Source organism: Sinocyclocheilus rhinocerous, unplaced genomic scaffold (assembly GCF_001515625.1).
Source record: "Sinocyclocheilus rhinocerous isolate Xijiao unplaced genomic scaffold, SAMN03320098_v1.1 scaffold564, whole genome shotgun sequence".
Lineage (NCBI taxonomy): Eukaryota > Metazoa > Chordata > Actinopteri > Cypriniformes > Cyprinidae > Sinocyclocheilus > Sinocyclocheilus rhinocerous.
This window is the reverse complement of record NW_015645070.1, coordinates 626,067-646,665: the sequence shown is the minus strand read 5'-3', so window position 1 is coordinate 646,665 and position 20,599 is coordinate 626,067. Positions and strand designations below refer to the sequence as shown.

General features: G+C 37.5%; 1 protein-coding gene across 1 annotated transcript in view; it reads right to left on the bottom strand.

Moving 5' to 3' along the window:
- LOC107705355 (O-acetyl-ADP-ribose deacetylase MACROD2-like) overlaps positions 1–20,599 on the bottom strand; it is a 229,824-nt gene that overhangs the window by 147,716 nt on the left and 61,509 nt on the right. The gene's annotated exons all lie outside the window — the stretch shown is intronic.

The following is a 20,599-nucleotide window of genomic DNA, read 5'->3' as shown; positions in this document are numbered from 1 at the left end:
AATGATAAACACACACACACACACACACACATATATATATATATATATATATAACAGAGAGGGAGAGGTTGACTGAAAATTTGAACAGCCAGAACTAGAATCAGGACTTGAGCTCTAGCCCTCAGATTAATGGTCTGCTAATGGAGAGGTTGTGAAGAACATACCTTGGAAAAAACTAACAGAGACCTCACATAAAGCATTCTTGACTATCTTAGGGGGCATACTGACCTCAGCATGCCTGCAGTACTTATTATGAATAAAGCATAGAAGAAGCCATTTTACCTTGAAACTACTGCTAAAAAGGCTACGGTTGATGGTTCTTTAAGACGAGGCTGTAAAAGCATATAGGAATGGCGTTCCAAGAAGCAAAAAAAGTGCAATCTCACTCACACTGACACACTAATTACAGTGATACTGCTGTAAGACGTAAGGAGGGAAAAGGTATGAGAGTTTTACAGTGGAAACTGTTTCGTGGAAACTGTCCAAAATGGCTGGCAGACTATCGCCAATCACTCAGCGTAGATTAAGGATCGAGACGGATAAAGACTGAGATGGCAATGACCTATGGTAGCTGTTGCAAAATAGCTTGTTTGTTTGGGTCACAGTGGGAGGTTGCATTCAATGGATGTGAGCTAACGTTCACATCTCTTGCTCAGATCTGACACGAGTTAAAACAAAAGAAATGATATAAAATCAAGCCACATGATGAAAAACTATGAATTCCTGTCTTAGCAGCTTTGATTCGTGCAAATTCTACACCTGTCAAATCTGTCAAAATATCATCCGGCCAGTGTATAAATTCACAGAATAACCTTGACAGAATTGGGGCTGGTCACAGCTGGTAAATACTGTTCATCTAATATTGCATGACCCTCATCAAGAATTAATATTTTACTGAAAACAAGTATGCGAAAGATAAAGTAAACAGTGGAATGTTTAAAAACTTAAATAAAATGTTACAAAATATGTAGACACGAACATCCCTGCTTTATTTACACATTAAAACACTTTATTGTGGGGCTAGAGACGAAGCAAGTGAAGTGAATTTATTATAAACCTTCTAAGATTCGCCATTTGACATGAAACGCTGAAATAATGTGCCATCCTGGGAATAATGGGCCGGGCTGCGACACATACTAAAGTACGAGGGTTTTAAAAGGGAGCATTAATCACATTCCCCCATCAGTGGTAAATCAGAGGAAGCTCTGTCTGAACACTAGCTTGTCAAGTGATGCATAGCAACATTCCTCCCCTGACGACGAATCGAGGCCCGTATTTGTGTGACTTTGCTTTGAAAAGAAGAACAACCAAATCCACTGCAGCAACTTTCTTTCTGGTGCTGTCAATTTATGCAGACACCTCGAAATCTCCGCTGGGTAAAGAAGAGCACATTGGCAACTTCCTCACTCAGTACCCGTGAAGACGCATTCGCCATAAACCAAGCTCCGCAGTCGTATCCCTGCTGCTAGCCTTGAGATAAAGAGGTGGGGGGGGGGGGCTTGAGTTAACACGCCTCCAAAAAAACGTCCATGAGTCCTTCCTAAAACACGTACAATTAGCGGCGTGTACAACATGATATACAAAATTGTATATTGCCAGGCAAAGTACACTACAATCCTTACAAAGAAAAATGGATTTGAGCACTAAACTATGCTAATGCATCGTTAAAACAGTTAGCGCCAGACCTCTGATTTGATATGACAAATTAATATTAACAGCAACAACAACAACAAACTATTGATGTTATTTATTTATATTCAAATCAAATTAGAGACAAATAAATAAATAAATAAGTCACTTATGTAACTTATTGTAACAAGTTACAATAAGTTGCATAACTAAGTTAAAGGGTTAGTTCACCCCAAAATGAAAATTCTGTCATTAATTACTCACCCTCATGTTGTTCCAAACCTGTAAGACCTTCGTTCATCTTCGGAACACGAATTAAGATATTTTTGATGAAATGTGAGAGCTCTCAGACCCTGCATAGACAGCAACGCAACTGTAATGTCCCCAGGTCCAAAAACTTAGTAAGGACATCGGTAAAACAGTCCATGTGACATCAGTGGCTCAACTTCAGTTTTGCGAAGCTACGAGAATACTTTTTGAGCGCAAAGAAAACAAAAATAACAATTTATTCAACAATTCTTCTCCCCTGAGTTATGTCTTCCGCCATTTTAGAGTATCACAACACATACGCACGCTTTCCCCCAAGCATAAACAACGCTGATTACGCAGATTACATTCATGCGCGTGCTTTCTCCTCAGAACGTAAACAACGCTGATTACGTCGATTACGCTCTTTACGCTCAAAGTATTCTCGTAGCTTCGCAAAACTGAAGTTGAGCCACTGATGTCACATTCACCGATGTTTTACCGATGTCCTTACTACGTTTCTGGACCTGGGAACATTACAGTTGCATTGCTGTCTATGCAGGGTCTGAGAGCTCTCACATTTCATCAAAAATATCTTAATTTGTGTTCCGAAGATGAATGAAGGTCTTAAGGGTTTGGAACGACATGAGGACGAGTAATTGATGACAGAATTTTCATTTTTTGGTGAACTATCCCTTTAAATACATTAGTCACATTTATATAATTAATTGATTAGTTTGTTCTGATCCTCTAAATGGATTTGCCAAATGAAAATAGACAACAACATCAACTATTCATGCTGTTGTTGTTATATCAAAGAAAATAATAATTAAAAAATCTAATAACTATTATTTATATATTTAGTGTAACAGCACTGTGAAAGTGTCAGCATTCTAGACCAAAGTACGTGAGAGAGATGCAGAGAGAGAGCAGAAAAGCAAAAAAAATAAATAAAAAAATGTATACACTTAAAGCACTAATATGTACTTTTAAATTTCTAATATGTACTTTAAAAGCACTGAATATGTACCTTTAATAAACTAATATGTACCATTTAGGGATAAATAATGTACGTCTTTGTACATTTTCTGTAACTTCTGTACATTAGACTACCGCCCCAGTGACATCTTTGTACCTTTTTTTCTGGGAATGTGAGTAGGGTTTTTTTTTTTTCTTTAAATCATAGCTCATGTGTTTTCCCTTGCTGCAGGATCAGCTATGATTACTTATGACTGAACAGCACTTTTGCTTGAGTGATATTTCTTAAATGGCACACTTTACAATGACTGGAAAGTGAAAACATTCTTTCACATTTTCATCCATTCCACCACTATAAGAGCTCTCAGACCCTGCATAGACAGCAACACAACTCTAATGTTCCCAGTTCCAGAAAGTGAAAGTGAAAACATTCTTTCACATTTTCATCCATTCCACCACTATAAAGCTGAAGTGCGTGTATCCTTTTCTCTGCGCAAAAGTGCAGCTGATGAGTGTGAAGAGAGAACCGCATGTGAACCGGTGATAGCAGAAGTGTGGTGATACAGGCCTGCAAAAGGTCAGGATCCGCTTTCGAAAAGGAAAAAAAGAAGGTAACGGCTGGATTCCCTCATTGAGTCATTAACCTTTACCCATCATGACATGAGCTCTGCTCTTATTGTTCGACACAACAGCAGAATCCTATGAATATTTCCTGCATATTCATGAGCGCTGATGAGCAACTTCTGTTTATGGTGCTCTTTGACAATTATGCGCGCTTAATCAAGTTGTGTCTGCGTCTCGCTTCACTGGCACTACGTCTGCATCTCCAGAGAAGAGGGTTATGGGGCTTTCAAAAGTGTGAAATTCATCTTGAAAGTGCACAGAATATTCTGCAGAAATAAACAGCAGAAATGTTTTTTTCCAGACATACACACACACACAAATTGCATCGATAAACTGTGCTGTTGGGTTTTACTGTATAAATAAAACCCAGATTTCAGGCTCAGGGATCTTGTTAACAGTTCATAATAAGTCTTTATATTCACACTGGAGCAAAACTGTGGACGTGAGCGGCGTTAAGAGCCAATGACGGATGGTTTGCCCTGAGACTAGCTCGGAGTAAATTAACCCTACCTGGCCTGCCATTTGCATTCTCTTAACTAAGCAGACTAGCCCCATCACGCAGAGAAACACTAAAACTTTATTTGCGCTATTCTGAAAGCCGATTAACGGGAAGGGAGACTGTGATAACGCAGCTGGGTTGGGCCTGTTATCTCAACACGGCAACTTGCATCCCATGGCAATACTGCAGGAAGCCCATGGCTCAATGAGACGGACACTGGACAACAAACGCAAGACTGAGGCTAAATGCATAACATCGCTCTGTGTGACTGAGGGTAAAAAGCCTCAATGTGCTAAGCCAGATGTACAAACCCATAGTCCGTGTCCTCTGCTTAAGCAGGGATTGGATTCATGCCGTAGTAAAAACAGAAAAACACATACATCCACTAAGATGCATATGAACATGTGTACTGTTGGCTTTTGGTAAGGGGTATTATTAGAAGGTTTTTCATAGAAGATAGAAGAAACCATTTTTTTTTTCATGCACTGGTCAATTTTGAGATTTTGCTTTAATAACATGTCGTGCCGAAAGAAAACATCCAAAAAATGTGTATTTGATTAGACTTTATATAGGCCTATTTGCATGTTTACTTCAATTCCAATACATTTCTTTTAAAGGGAGAGTTCACCCAAAAATGAAAAATCTGTCATCATTTAGTCACCCTCAAGTCATTTGAGTTTATTTCTTCTTCTAAAAGATATTTTGAAGGACGTGGGTAACCAAGCAGTTGCTGGTCTCCATTTCATTCCATAGTATGCAAAAAATACTGTGGAAGTCAATGGGGACCAGAAACTGCTTGCTTACCACCATTAATCTGGTGTCCCTTTAAGGCCATTTCTTTTCTTCTTCTTTTTCTCCAACAATGAGCCAAAAATCTCCACTAGTAGCACTTGCATAAACCAAACTTTCCAATTTTATTCCTAATGATATTCTAAAGGTTTTTTTTACAGAGGGGTTTGTTCATATACCATTCACCTGATTTATATAAAAATTATATTACTACAAACATGGTGACATTTTTTCTTGCTGTTGACAGTATTTTCTGATTTATGGAGTAATAAAAAAAGTTATCCAAAAAACCCCTCTATAAAAAAGAAATAAATAAAATAAAACTTTAATATGTAAACAAAATTAATGTTGAACCTGACTTTATCTCCAACGTTCAGATTTCTGAAATGTATGCATATGAGTGCATATTTAATTAGATAATGCCTCATTTGCATATTTAAACAACAGTTCAGAAAACTTATAACACAAAAACAATTGTCTTAATGTATTCTAATTAATCAACTGGGGAAGCATGGTGATATCTGTGAATTAAATTAAGTTTTGCCTCAAGCAAGAGAAAATCTGCTTTGAAGGCTTACTGAGGCTTTACTAATCTAACATGTTTTGAACATTCTGCCTGGTCTCCCAGCCTGGACAAACTGGTCTGACCAATGGTAAAGAGCCCAAAACCCCTTTAAAACCAGCGAAACGAAGCAGATTGGCCAGGCTGGAAGACCGGATAACCAACATAGGCTGGTTTAAGCTGTTTTTCTTCAATAGAAATGCTTATACTTGGTTAAATCATGTTGTGGTGATGCCTGCAGGGTTGTGATCGGTCTAGGTGCGATCACATGACTGGTGAGCAGCGGTTAAGGAGTGTCATTAATCTTCAGGTGTTTAATACCAGTGGGGGTCTTAACCAACAACACATCTCTCTGCTTCTCAGCGCAGAAATGTTTGCAATGTCAGCACACACACATGCACATCTCCACCAAGGAGGTGCTGACTCCAGCCTTGTCTCTGTCCATTAACTGGCAGCTTAGGGGGGGGAGTTGCCATATCCTTGAGAACATACAGCTTTGACTTTGAAAATGCAAACATTAACAAGGACTTAGCAACAGGGAATTTGTGTCTCGCCCCCCTCTAATTACTAAGCTGTAATTAAACAAGACAATTAATATCCAACAGGAACAAATCCTGTTTCGCAACAACCTCAGGTCAAAGTGTCGTGCTGCATTGCTGCTGGGAAAGCATATTTCACTCAAGAACAGAGCAGTGTTCAATGTCACGGTCACTTTCTGTTTTTGTGTGTGTGTACAGTAAAATCCATTGAATCATCTTAAATAAACTAGACTGACTTTGTTGCTCACTGCCAGCTTTTATGATTAATAATTAAGCTCTCTAGCTCTACTATTACAAAAACAAGCAAGATGCCCACCTAGGCAACATAACATTCTTATGACAAAAACCTAATGCAGTGAGTGAGTGAGTGAGTGAGTGAGTGAATGAATGAATGAATGAATGAATGCTATTTTCAAAAAATCTTTGAAAAAATATTCAGTACTATAAAGTATTGATGGTGAAAAGAAAAAAATAAATATTATGAAAAGGTTTTATGAAAAAAAGGAAAATACTCTGCACTAAAAGCACTGATTGATAGTTAAAAAATTTTTTTTTTAATGTTTAAAAATGTAGAAAAATATTCTGTACTACGACACTGAATTGAAGTTCCATGAAAATAATTAAGTATATATTACACAAAATATATGAATGTTTTAAGTATTTATGAACTTATTAGAACATCAGGTCATTCAATTAGCAATATGCTAAGATCAAACTACTAAAATCAACTGCGATTCTGCATCCACAATCCTGTACCATCAGAACAGATCTTGAATTTGATGAAGCATATTCATGACTTCTTGCCTGTTGATGAAGTACATTTGGTATACATTTCTGGACAATCTACCATGTTTGCACAGTCCTGACTGGCATGTGTTTTTGATCTATGACATTAAATTCAACGAGTTATGAGTTTAACTTTGAGTAAATAACTGCAGACAGTAGACATAGACTCTAGATTTCTGTGCTACAGAAACGCAGCTTTTCAAACATGAATTTCTCACATTGTGTCAGTAGGTCAGAGGTTCAGACAGAACAAACTGTTGCCTATTGTGTAGCAAGTCTGAAGGTTTGCTTACACAAGTTATTTAAATACCATGCCTAACACATACGGATCGAAGTATGTGCTGAGTTGTGTGAGGGCTCCTCTGTGAGAAATCAGACTAAACACTCTTTAAGCTGCAGGGAGGAACAGTGAAAGATTTTCCGAAGCACGCTCTGTAATCTCACAGATGCTCTAAGCCAGTTGGTTCGAGTTTTTTTTTTTTTTTTTAAGCATGCCAACTGTCCCAGAAACTCAATGTTGTGATGAAACGGTTGGATTTATTCCAGAAAAAACCTGACTGACCTGCAGGATAAGATGTAGAATTAGAACACAACATCACAGCTGCAACAAAGAAACTACTGTAGCTCTGATCCAAGCATAGTAGCATAGCATAGTTCCCTACATAGGCAGCAGTCTTCTAAGACAGCATCCTGGAACAACAAAAGTGGTTGATTTGATATTCTCTATAGGCAACAATGCTTCATAGCATCCAAAATTGCTTCACGTAGTGGTATTAATTGATATGCTAATGTCATACTCTGTAAAAGGCAAGATAAAAGACATTCCAATAACAGTACATAAATATTAAAATCAAAAACTTTTTAAAATTAAAAAGTGTATGTATGTATGTATGTATACATGTATGTGTGTATATATATATATATATATATATACACACAATGGGTTTTAATGTTGGCCTGACAGGGCATCATCACAATATGGTGAGGGGCGTAACATTTCCGACTCACGCTTGAGGTGTTCGGCCAATCACAACGCACTGGATAGCTGGCCAATCAGAGCACACCTCACTTTTCAGACCGATGAGCTTTGTAAAAATCGACGCGTTTCAGAAAGGCGGGCATAGAGGAGAAACAATAATGTACAGTATGTGGAAAATAATGTGTTTTTTTAACCTTAAACCGCATAAACACATTTCATTACACCAAATACACAAAATAATGTTCTTTTTAACAGCATCATATGACCCCTTTAAAAAGATCGGTATCGGTGATCGGTATCGGCAGATACTGCTTTCTGTGATCGGCCTCAAAAACCCTGATCGGAGCACCCCTACTAGTAATGGGTTAAATGCTCTCTCTGTAGGCAGCTCACTAGGTTTTGGAACAGAGCTTGTATCTCTCACTTCATGTGCACACATTTTTTTCGCAGCATGTTCTAGTAATGACTTGATTTATCTCACACTACGGTTGACAAACCTCGGAGTATCACTCTGCATGTTTAAGCGCTTACTAATTAGCACTACGACGTTCTCTCTAAACTAACACGGGTCAGTTTAGACGCAACTCTGAGTAAATGACTCAAATATGATGAGATGTGTCAGTGACGAGTTAAATCACTGCGCACGTGTTCACACAGAATATGCGTTCACAACACCCGGAGTATGAAAGCCATAAAGCATCTATCAGCACATCACGGACGGCGTGAATGCGAACAGACTAACCTCGAGAGCGTAATAAACAGCTATCCTCAAGGACATTACTCACTGGAAGAGCGTGTGTGCGCGTATAGTCACACACATGTACGAGCACGACCCGTCTACGGCATCAGACATCTACAGTAAGTGGACAGCCAGACAAACATTTCCCGATTAGTCGTCCATACAAGCCTTTCATTAAGTGCTACCTCGTAACAGCCGAGGTGGGCCAATCTCCGTCTCCATGGCCGTCTGAAGCTAATCAAATCTCTCCGACTGAGAGGGAAAGCCATCCTGGGCTGCCATTATCATTAATCTGTATCGCGATCTCTTCGGTACTGTGGTTAACGAACAATGTCAGGACTCAAAATTCAATTTACTGCAGTTAGCAGTAGGATCGGTGATCAACTGAGGCTGCACTGAGATGAGGGATTGTCAGGTCCGGCTCCTGCACCATTACATTATCGGAATGCTCGGATGAGCTTCAAAATCTCATTTGCACAGACCGGGTCACCACGATCGCAAGGCATGATGGGAAAAAAATGACCCTCTTTTTATTTACAAACTCTGATGACAGTTGCACAAGAGGTTGCATGCGAGGAGTTGACATCCATTTAATATACTGATATACTAAAGAATACAGAAACAGTACAAAAAATGACCTTATTTACCAGCAATGATATGAGGACCGGGTTAAATTACAAGATATTGAAAATGATGATTTTCATCTCAATAACGCTGACATGTAATGCTGTAAGGAGTGTGTGTGTGTTTGTTTGTGTGTGTGTGGTGAATCATGGTGGATTGAGGCAATCATTCTGATTCACTCATACAGCAGTCAGTCCTGCTCATTTCTGACCTACAAGACACACACACACACACACACACACAAAATCATCACCATGCCCCCCAGCTTGCAGATGTTTCCCTGCTCCATGGTTCCTATCATCCTATTTGAATTCCCCAGCTACAAATGATGTAGGTGTATATTCCTAAATAAAGCGAGCAAATATGTATATAGTACAAAATTACAAAATCAACCAAAACTTGAACAACAAATAAATCAAGATTCCAGTTACTATTAATCAAAACTGACCACATATTACCTTGTTATTGCATATTATTGGTCATAATTCATCAATTTACTTTTAGCAAGTGTAATACCTTTCTCTGTCTCTCATATAACATTTCTTTTAGCTGACGTCATGAATCCCACTTACTTTTTAGAAACCTCTTTTTCTGAGTGACTTCAGAGGGGGGAAAAAACAAAATTATTACTGTCATTATTTATTGACATGGAACTCGGAAAACAATTAACACTCAGGTTTCCACCTCCAAAAAACTCTTAAAATCTCTCTAAAACTACCATAAAAGTCTAAAATCTGAGGCCAGTAAACCCTAACCCTAATGCTTAGTAATATGACATTTAGTCATTTCAGAATTTCAGTCTGTACATAACACTCTCAAATCAAATATTTCATGCAAATTATCCTAATGATTTTTGGCATAAAAGAAAAATCGATAATTTTGACCCATACAATGTATTGTTGGCTATTGCTACAAATATACCCCAGCGACTTAAGACTGGTTTTGTGGTCCAGGGTCACATATGGCACAAGAAATTTGCATTTCTTTAAATGTTTTAGATATTTAATTGTCGCTTTTTATTCTGTGACACCCATAAATGACAAATTAATAATTATAAATACAATAAAAATAAAAAAGTATATAATATTTATGTAAAAATATAAAAATGTACGCTTTTAAAAATGTAAGGGAAATGCAGTATAATTATTCATATTACAATCATACTGTAAATGCTTTCTATTTTTGAAAAGCTTAACAATTCTAAGTAAACATATAAGATAACATCGAATTGAGTTATACAGGTACTGTTAAAAAGTGTATACGTGAACACATGCAGGTCAGCATAACACCTAAAAGCAGAACAAAAAACATTTAGACAATGGTGAATGTGAATTTATGATTCAGTTCTATTCATGGATCTATAAGATCGCTAAAGAGATATACATCATAGACAATGGACAGACCTTTAGGAGAGGAAAAACGGCTGTTACACACCCGAGGTGTTTACACCAGTTGATTGGTGTTGCCTGCTCTGGCAGGTTTAGACCATCATCATCCTGTATTGTCGAAAGAAAAGCCTGCAGAACTAATTTCCATGTGCTTCTCCGGGTTTTGTCCTGTTAGTATAATAGACATCAAGGGAATGAGAAGAACAGATGTGGCTCATTCAGCTTGGCATCTGCCTTTGCCAGCCTTACAGTAATCTCATTCTTGAGAACGTCAAGGTGACTACACCAGCCAGGAAGTGAGGGAACAATTCATACAGGATATACAATTCTATTTGAAGGCAACCGAGCACCTCTGATTTTCTCCTTACCATCAGTGAAGACCAGAACTAAATTAACCTGGCTTCACGTAGCAATCTGCAGTTGCTTTAAATGCATAGACCATCTAAACACAACCATATAAACATGCACACTCCTAAATCACAAACATACAAGGCTCCAGACTGCAACAGCATTTTGTGAGCATTTTTCCTTCCAGTGCAACTAAATTGCCCCCTTTTATTTGGCTACAAGCCACTATTTTCTGCTACGTATGGGAAATCTGAAAAGTGAAACACCTTTTCAATCCACAGACCACCATACTTACAAAAATTGCCCATGGATTGACTATAGTAACATTAACTGTAGCAACTATGGAGTTCATGCAGGGCATTACGCAATATATTCAAAAATTAAATTAAATTAAATGACAGTTGTATTTATCATTTATAAGTGCATTTAGACAATATAAAAACAAAAGAGAAATAGGATTTTTTTTTATGACAAAAGCCATAGCTTGTTTTATAGAACTACAGCTCCAACCAATCATGAAAATGATTATTACAGATAAATTTAAACTATTTAGACATTTAAACTATGGACATTATGCAAGAACTACCAGTGGACTTTAAATCCTGGAACTTTTAACTGAGACTATTAGTTTTACGTTGTGTGAAAAATCAGTTCTGTCCAAATATTCTCTGATTGCAGAAAAACAACCTTGCTTGCCTTCAGATATTCCAAGAGCCTAAATAAAAGAAAAAAATGTCTGGTTAAGAAATATCAACTCAGTCCAACTGTCAGAATATTTTAACTCTACATTAATTAGCTCTATAAAAAGCACTAAATAAGTTAAGAGATAATTATGTTTTTTAAGTTACATTTATATTGTATTCCAACTAAACATCAATTGGTTTATTGTCAAGTCTGTGTTTCTATGAGACAAAATGTGCAATATTACCGCTAATTTCACTTGGTCATGCTTACTATTTTACCATCTGCAGAACTTGGTGCAACCAGTGCCACCGCATTCATATGTTAGTCTCAAGCCCTTCCATGAATAATTCAGAGAGTTTACAGTATCAGCTTACGCAAGTCTAAATCTCTCAACAACAAATCCCTCAAATGCACACATTCAGATTAAACAACAGTGTTTAGATTAAACACTCAACAGACTGGTAGCAGTGAATTAGGGATTAGAACACCAGATCTATTGTATCAGCCAATTACTGCCAACAGAAATCAGATTACAGAAGCTTCTGGCTTTGTTATTCAAATGAAATATGCATAATGGCTAGCTCAAAGAATCACATAAAAGGCTCAAAATAAAATACTAATTTTAGAAACTTTTAGAAAACTTTTTAATTTGCATAACTTCTAATAAGAGCACTATGAAACCTAAATACACTCTGGCCATCTGTAAATGCAATGCATAAAATTATTAAGTAAAAGCATAAAAACATGTAAATACATAATTACAGATAAAGTTAGGTGACAATTAACAAATCGGTTAAAGTTCACACATCTAAAAGAATCTAAATAAATTTTAAATAGTTTGATATTTAAAAAATTTTTTTGCAGTTTACTTAAATGGTGAATAAATAAATAATTTTTAAAAATTAATTTAATCTATTATTTTATACTAATAGTAATAATTTCATAGTATTCATTTTAATTTTAATTATTTTTTTTTTTTTTTTAAGTACATATTCCATGTGGTCCCTAAAATAGCATGAGGTCATGAAAACTGCATATGGAATAATCATGTATAATTGCAATATAAAGAATTACACATTAACCCCTAAAGTACAACTTGCAGTTAATTACAGGGTTAAATTTTGTATAGCAAAGTACAGCATGTCTCACGGTCTATTTCGAAATCTTGCTTAAAATCTAACAGCGATCAATTCTTAATTTTAAAAGAAAGTACCCAAAGGCATTAGTAAAATATCAATTTTTATAAAGACAGGCAGACACATTACGTCATGGTAACGTCACAGCCACTTTCTCTCTCTCTGGATTGTGTATGCATTCAGTGCGGCCCCCTCCTGAGCAGTATGAACTGATCCTGTGATTATTCTCTGAGAGACTAATCCTCTGAGGCCCCTGCCATCCCCCTCCCCTCTACAAAGACGCACTCCACTGGACACACAATTCTCAACTACTCAGCCCCAAAACTGTGAAAACTTGTCTCAACAAAAGACACAGAGGAATCCTCCCCAAAAACTCCCACCCCCACAAAAAAAAAAAAAGAAAGAAAAATCACCCGTCCTCAGTCTCCCCAGCATCTCCCGTCACACCTCAGGAAGCAAAGGAGCAGAAAGCAGTCGCGTCCCAGGAATCCTGCTCAATATCCACGGATTAGGGGCCAGGCCCCTCTCTGTGCCCTTCTCCTGGAGCCCTAACAGTCTCCGAACCCCACAAGGAAAAGACAATCAAATAAACTAAAGTTTAATCCTTTATGAGCTCATCGTCTTTAACTCCCCCTGCCAAGCCGGGCCAAAGTAGCCGAAATGAGAAAAGAAAGCGCGAAGATGCGCTTAAAAAGACACACTGCTAAATACTGAACTGTCTCTGTTGGCAAGTGCAGCAAGATGCTAAGACAATTTGCTAGCGCATCGCTAAATCTGGTGGTTTTGATGGCTTTTATGACAAAAAAGTCTCTCAAAAGACATGTTTACCTTGTCTGAATTCATGCAGAATCCTTACGGCAGGGAGCGGCAGCACAAGAAATGCGTTAAATTCATTTGCACATTTAAATGTGAGAAGTAATCACATGCCATTCAAAGTAATCAGGTTATTTTTTTGCCATTGTTTGTTTCGCACTGCTTTTTTCAAAACAATAAGCTAAATCATCGCACCTGGAAGTTATTCTTGGAGTAAACAAATATGCAAATGAAAAGTCAAAGCAAGAAGTCACCTGGACTGTAAAACACTACAACTTTGGAATTCTCAGAATGCCTGAATTTCACTAAGGAATGGTGACCGTTTCATGGAATTTAGAAAAAAAAAACTCCAGTAATTTTGTATGTGCAAATCCCAACAGGTGAACGCTACACTGATAAAGACATTGTGTCTCGAGTATGCGCTCAAACAATGGCCGCCATTATTGTCAATCTTTTCGTGTGATTCCTATTTTTACCTCTCTCCAGGGAATTGTATTTAGACTGCCGGATCTCAGAGTGGCAGAAAAACCAGCATGGCTGGAGCTGTTTATATAGCAGAGGGGCAGATGAACAGACTGTGAAGGGCTTGTTCGGTAGTCCCAGAGGACTGCTGGGTAACAGCGGACTCTCCTGTGGGAGAGAGTATTTCTGTGTGCGTGGCCTGGTGAAGGTTACAAGCTCTCCCTTGTTAGCCCTGCTGGGTTTTGAAGGCCTTGTCTTCAGTTTCAGGGCTCTTCCATCGTATGGCTGATTCCTGTGTGTACAGCCAGCTGTGAAAATACAAGCACCACCCATGTTGAGCAGAGAGAGCTGATTCTTCCACTACTGACACCCTCCCGTGTGACTGAAATCTTTCAGAAGCCATCTGTTGGAGCTTTGAACATACAAGCGAAAATTCTGACTAACGCTGAATTTATGGTCATGACCTAACACAACACATTTTTTGGTCGTGCCGCATGTGCTGTGAACAAGTAGATGTGAATGGCTGGTCACAGCAGTTCACACAACTTTAATGTGGCATATTTGAGTGAAACAAGATATTTAACAAGTGACTAAAAGCAATATAATCATTATCGGGCATTGCATTTGAGCATGAAACTAACCACTGATATGCTGCGCTTTCAGCATGTAATAAATGTTCATGTTAATTAATCAGACGTAGGCTAGCTATTACAACTTTCATCTGAAAAAAATTTGCCAATGCAGATGTGAGCTTGACCGAAAGTGTAACTCGGATTGCGCTTTAAAAACACGAAAGTACAATAAATTCACATTCTTAGACTACAGTAATGTCACTATTGTTATTTATTTATTTTTTTTATTCTAATATTTCAGCAATATTTTGGATTCAATTTGCACTTTCTGATCACGTCTGTAACACTGCACTGTGCATTTCCCATTCAGCAATGTAATGGCAAGTTAGTGTTATGTAGGATTCAGTGGTCAGCGAGGTCCATGAATCAGTAGTGACAGCCACCCTCGCTGTCTTTGACAGTCTGTCCTTCAGTGAAGAAGCAGTCTTTTCATATAGAGCATCTATTCTTGCCGTGACTGTTTTGTGTGACGGAATGTCATACTCGGGCTCAACGTAATGCATGAAATCTTTAAATCCTTCTCCGTCGACGAAACTAATGGGCATCTTTCACCACCATTTCAGCGATTAGCTGTGTCATCTTCTCGGTTCTGCCTGCTTTGCATTTTGGTCTTACGGCAAATGATGCAATGCTCGTCTGAGTTGCCGCTCTGTTATCGCCAGACATTTTATGTACAAATGTTAGATGATAGCGCATTGTACTTGTTGTAGATTTGTGTGACAGCTTGGCGCTGCACAGCTTGCACTGAACTGTATTTTCATCGGTCTTCTCAAAGTGAAGCCAGACATCACTACGTGACTTTGAGGTCATGATTCTCTCTCTTCTCACGTCTTTTGATGCATCCTGTGGCAAGCTAACCAATCAGAGCTCAGGGCGCCGCCCAAAGTGCTGCTATAACCAATCAGGAAAAAAATAAAAAATAAACAATTTCGATCATCGTTTACATGATCGATCATCGCTGTCACGGTCGAGTACTCGAGTACTCGATCACCGTTGCACATCCCTAGACCTAACACAACACATTTTTTGGTCGTGCCGCATGCGCCGTGAACAAAGCATTTGTGAAGAGCCTCAAAAGGGCTTACAATATGGTGTTAACTACAAGTCAATGTGAATGGCTGTTCACAACTGTTCACACAACAATAATGTGGTATATTATATGTAAGATATTCTATTTCAAGATAATAAACAAGTGAAGTATGAAAAACTTGATTCAATGGTTAAAAGTGAGCATTACATACCAAAATCGAAAATTGATTAGATGGTAAATAGTGGGTATTAAATACCAGAATGTTATGACTTTAATATATCTTAGTTCGAAAAAGTATGTACACTTCACTCAAAATAAAAAATAAAATAAAATAAAAATGTATTTGCATCATAAAATATTAAAACAAATGGCATTTAGTTGAAAGAAATATAGCACAAGCCTACATTTCTATTAAAATGTTTCATAAGTTGGCGCCAATAGCAACGTGGTTAGTGCACCGACATACAGTGCAACTGCGCTCACGGCGACACGAGTTCGAATCCCGGCTCGTGGTTCTTTGCCGATCCCACCCAATGCTTTCCTGTCTACTCTACACTGTCCTGTCCAAATAAAGGCATAAAAAAAGCCCATAAATAAATCTTTACAAAAAAAATGTTTCATAAAATAGTTATGTCTCGGGCGCTTTCTGGTTGCCAAATTTTCTGAAAGAGGTTTTATAGTTAATAGAATTGCTCAGAAGATTGGGGTCCGTAAGATGTTTAATATTTTTGTTTTACAAATTAAAAAAAAAATGTTCCTGTGATGGCAAAGCTGAATTTTCAACAGCCATTACTGCAGTCTTCATGTGTCACATAGTCATTCGGACATCTGTCTTATATGCTGATTGGTGCTCAAGAAACATTTCTTGTTATTATGAATATTGAAAATAGTTGTGCTGCTTATTCATTTGTGGAAACAGTGATGTATACAGCGATGAGTTTAAAAGAACAGCATTTATTTGACATTTTTGAAAATTTACTTTGTAACATTAGAAATCTTTACTGCCACTTTTGATCAAATTAATTTGTCTTTACTGAATAAAACTGCTCACTTCTTTAAACCTAAAACAGTAATGGGTAAAAATAATTTAATGCCACTTGATTTGTCATTTTGGATATAATGAACTAGACATTTTTTAAGTGTGACTTAAGTGTCTGAATACTTTTGGGGCTACTTTAAGTTCTAAACATTCAGTTCCTCCAGCTCACTCAGGAAGTCTGTGCAATCTTCCGTCATTTTGTCTGGAACAAGGCTTTGGCTATATTCAGATCTTCTGAGGATCCCACCTTACTGTTTAATTAAAGCTTTTTCTCAGGCACCCTGTAATTTCCATTCAGCCACATCACCTGCACACACTGTTTAGACTTACAGGCCAGCATCCTGTTTATGAACATTAGTTTGCTTCTGTGCATCCTGGTGCTGAGGATTTGAGGGATACAACAAACAATAATCTGAAAACAATTTTCAGAAGAAAAATGCGAGTGGTGCTTGCCAGTCCAAAAGCCACCGCCACAATGTTTGGGTTTTGTGGGTGGTTGCCCGAGTATTTGCTATGAGGTTGTGAAGGTGTTCTAAGTGGAATGACCATGTTGCTCTGTTGTTCTGGGTGTTTTCTAAGTTGTTGCTTACTGGTCCAAGTCAAAAGAGTCCACCTACACAAGTCTCTATGATATTCTGAGCCCTAGATATGGCTCTGTTTACTCCTTCAACATAGAATTTTGCCAGTTTTAGGGCAAAAAAACACAAGTCACATGATTTGATTTATCATTTATGTTCGTAGCACAAACACTGCGAAACGATTTACAAGGGAAACTTTAATATTTTGGGTTAGGAGTTTTGAACTCCTAATGCAATGTATGAGTAATAGTAATAGTGATGTTTGCTTTAACAAGCACAACTAATGAAAAGCGTTAGAGGGAATGCATTTGACAGAGTAAAATGGTAGAAGCCAAGACTCATTAAGTCATTGTTCATAAATCCACTCATGCAAAATAATTCTTGGAGTCATGTATGTAAATCTGACCACAGGGAATAAAGCAAAGAGAGAAATTAGGGTTTCAGCAGTGTGGTTCATAACTGGCCCGGAGGAGATGGAGGAAGTCCCAGTCCCCTGGGTGGACACATGGTTCTCTATGGAGAGCTGGACTAGGAGCCCAGTGAGGGAAAGGCATATAGTGGATCAGAAGAGCATGAAATACAATTTAATAAAGAGTGATCAGAAGGACGTCTACACAGGTGTAATGTGATGCTTTTAAATTGAAGTGAAGAGGTTTATTGGCAGATAGATCAGGGAGAAGGATTTGAGTTAGGTTTTCTCATCTTCTTTCAGTTAGCAAGGGTCTCTAAAACGAAAAATTCTCATTCCCTGTGTGCATTGCTTTCTCCTCTTTTTTTCATACATTTTTTAAACAGAATAGCTCAACCAAAAATGAAAAATTATCATTATTTATGGACATTATAACTTTCTGTGGCACACAAAATGTCAATATATCAACATTTTCATGAACATTTTTTAATTTCAGTTTCAACTGAAACTTTTTTGTGCGTGTATTTGAACTGGATGATGCAAGTTTCTTCTAAAGTGACCTTAAACTTAGGAAAGGCAATTTAAAAATCAAACAAAGGAATGTATTATTATCATTATCATCATGAGTCTGCATGATTAAATGACTCAATGATTCGGTTGCAACAATTAACCTAATAATTATAATAACAACTACTACTACTACTACTACTATAGAAATGAATTAAATAAATATTTGTAATTTTGACTGATTAATTCATTAAATGAGTTAACGCAATGATTCAATGACTCAATTCTGCTACAACAAGCTAAGCTTGTCATTTTGATGCTTGACAGTCCCAGTTTTCATTGACTTTCATTATGGAAAACTGTGGTCAAAATGTTTTGTGTTGCTTTTGTGTAACACAGAAGAAATTATTCACCTTTGGAATAACATGAGGGTAGAGTAAATAAAGACAGAAGTTTCAGTTTTTGAGTGAACTATTTCTTTAACCGAGTAGCCAAAGAAGTTTTTAACTCCAACTTTACCAAAGAAGCCTGTCCACAGAAGTCTTTATCTGCAGAAGGTGGTTTTAATAGCTGCTAAAGGTGGGCTGCCCGTCTTTCTTGACCCAAATCCACAAACTCACTAAGCTATGGAGAACGAGAAAGAGAAAAAAAGAGAGAGTGAGGGAGAAGATGAAAGCGTGCAAGCTGGAGAGAAGGCTCGGGTTAGAGGAAAAGAGACAGACGTGATCTTTCATGGCAGGCAGTTGAACCTTCCCTCTCGGCAGAGTTTAGCAGAGGACCTGGCACTCTGCGATAGGCAGTATTCAGTCCTGGCTCTTTTCTCGTCCACCCATTTGATTCATTATTATGCTACCTTGACACATTGGCAAGAGCCCGGTGCCGACTGAAACAGAGCCACACTAATGGGAAGGAGAGCCATCTTCATTTACAGAAAATCTGCCCAACTCCCGACAGAAACATACTTGGGCATTCAGGATTCCTCACACAAGTCTTTCATCGCTTAGATAAAAGCAAGAATTTCTTACAATTTTTGTGATGTGAATTAAAAAGACATTTCCTTGCAAAAACTGCACATCAAACTAATTAAATTAACATCCATTTACTTACCAGATGCTTTTGCCTAAAGCAACTTACAAATGAGGAAAACTACTACACAAGTGACTCACCACAAATCTGAACGATCTGTTTAGGTTCAGTTTAACATATAAAGATCTATATTCAGTACTCAATCCAATGTATAAAAAGCCAAAGCAAGAAAGATTTAAACACTGTGCCTGCCACATTCTGTATTATTTCAAAACCATCAACTGCAGCTTTCATTTCTCAAGACGTGACATCAAAAATGTGTTCTTCTGAGAGCAGAGCACAGAGAGCGGGGCAGAGCGCCGATCAAAGTTGTTCCATCATGCATGGCAGACTCTGCTCTAATCCTATTCACATCTCATTGGTTGGCTGGCCATAGAGAGGACAAGATGAGAGCTTTGTAGGACCCCAGGCTAAAATGCTGGCTGAAGATATTGCCTGCAAGGCTGGTGAACTGGGGAGAACATCGTAATGCCCGCTGCACTCACCATATGTGGAAAAGTGATCACACTCTTTGATCTTAGTGTCGAACGCCTCATATGTCGCCAGCGGTTACAACTATTAAGGCGTTCAAAAGCGTACTAAGACTTACACAGTAGCCAGTGCTTGGTTGTTACTTTGCTAGAAAGAATATTAAAAAACAAAGTTGAAAGATGATTATATTACAATATATTTTATCTAATCTTTACACAACAACAATAATAATGTATATACACAGTATCATTCAAAAGACTGGAGTCAGTAATTAGGATTTTTTTAAAGAGATAAATACTTGTTAATCTAGGATGCATTAAAATGATCAAAAGTGACAGCAAAGACTTTATTTATTTCACTATTTCAACTAAATACTGTTCTTTTGAACTTTCTATCACTCAAAGAATCTTGAAAAAATCTACCTGGTCTCAAGGGAAAAACGTACCTGGGGACACTTTTTCGCGAGACGCAAAATACGTACCAATAAGTACATATCACTGCAGTTTCCAAAAGAAATGAACACTAGAGGCAGTAAAACTCTGACACCTTTTATTTCTTTTCACATAAATTTACAAAGTTTCGATTAATAAAGCGTAATTTTCGCACAATTACTTGAAGATTATTATGTTATGACTTTAAAACAATTTTAATATGCTGGGAGATTTGAAAACTGATGCTTTTTAATTGCACGTATTGAACCAGTGTTTTAGCGCCACTCAGTGGATATTTCTCTTTGAAACTGCAGCGAAACATGCAGTAAGGTACGTAAAAACGGTGTTGCAGAAAAGTACCCAGAGGTACGTATTTTTATGAGACCAGGTTGGAAAAAATATGTATCATGGTCAGTTTCCATGAAAACATTATTGATGATAAAAAGAAATACTGCTTGAGCACCAAATCAGCATATTAGAATGATTTCTAAAGGAACATGTGATACTAAAGACTGGAGTAATAATGCTGAAAATGCAGCTTTGCCATCAAAGAAATAAATGACATATATATATATATATATATATATATAT